Genomic DNA, 1,126 nt, shown 5'->3' on the forward strand with positions numbered 1-1,126 from the left:
TACAGCCCAACACAACAATCCGCGTTTCGAATATGACTATATGCTCTTTATCTATAACTCATAAAGCGAAATGTTACAGAGGGTCCACAGGTAAATTCACAATAATGTTGGAAAAGGAACAAAGATGGAAGCATGCATGCCACCTTTACAAGTACATGTAATTTTGATGTATCACGCGCCAACCCTCTTCATTACAGAAATTCTGAATCTTCCTGCAGCGATATCACATCATGTTCTCTCAAATCATGGTAAACCTTGTGTCACTCTTGCTTCCACTTTCCATATTCATCATTATCATCTCCCTCCCTTTCCCTGCACGAGCTATATTCCTCTTGCACTGGCCCATGTAATACTCTCAACGATTGCGACGGTAAACTCAATTTGCATCAACGGCAAGTGCGATGATGATCCTGATCTCGGCACCCACATATGCGGAAACTCTGTACCAAGTGGAAACAACTGCTAACCCACGGGCACCTTGAATTGTCAAGGGAGATCCTACACTCAGTATAGATGCTCGCCACCCATGACGTCCTCCACGCCAGCCATTCTCACAAACAACAATTTCAGTTAAGGTGGGGATGGTGCATGGAGCCCAATCCGAGTGCAACGAAAGTTTCCACCACAACTCAGAGCTGATCGTGGCATTATCAACTGGGTGGTCGCTGCGGGAGTATGATCAGAATTATGGCTAGTAATGGGAGGAGTGTGAAAGCCAAGGCGGTAGACGAGTGTGACTCCGATAAAGGGTGTGACGAAGAGCATGCAGGTCAGCCACCATGCAAGAATAATATTGTAGATGGGTCGGATGGTGTGTGGAATGCTTTGGGACTGAATAAAGATCACGTGGGTGGAGTGGATATTACTTGGTCTATGGCATAGTGATTAGAACTAAACTGGCTATGACTTGATGAGGACCATATATATGAACATGTCACTAATTGTCTACTAATTATAAGCATATTGGGCGCTTGTAGAATGACGAAGCACAGAGACTTGCAAACTATGCTTGGTATTTGAATGATCTTAGTGTTTGGTGGGAGTCTTTCCCGGATGTTATTTCACAAATTATTTGGATTGATAAAAATTTGTAATGCTCTTGTTTTAATGAAGAAGTCTTGTTAAA

General features: G+C 43.2%; 1 pseudogene; it reads left to right on the top strand.

The window, feature by feature from the left end:
• The first annotated feature begins 245 nt into the window (after positions 1-245).
• LOC121240795 lies at positions 246-882 on the top strand (annotated as a pseudogene).
• Positions 883-1,126: the final 244 nt, after the last annotated feature.

Source organism: Juglans microcarpa x Juglans regia, chromosome 7S, assembly GCF_004785595.1.
Source record: "Juglans microcarpa x Juglans regia isolate MS1-56 chromosome 7S, Jm3101_v1.0, whole genome shotgun sequence".
In the NCBI taxonomy this organism is placed as follows: Eukaryota; Viridiplantae; Streptophyta; class Magnoliopsida; order Fagales; family Juglandaceae; genus Juglans; species Juglans microcarpa x Juglans regia.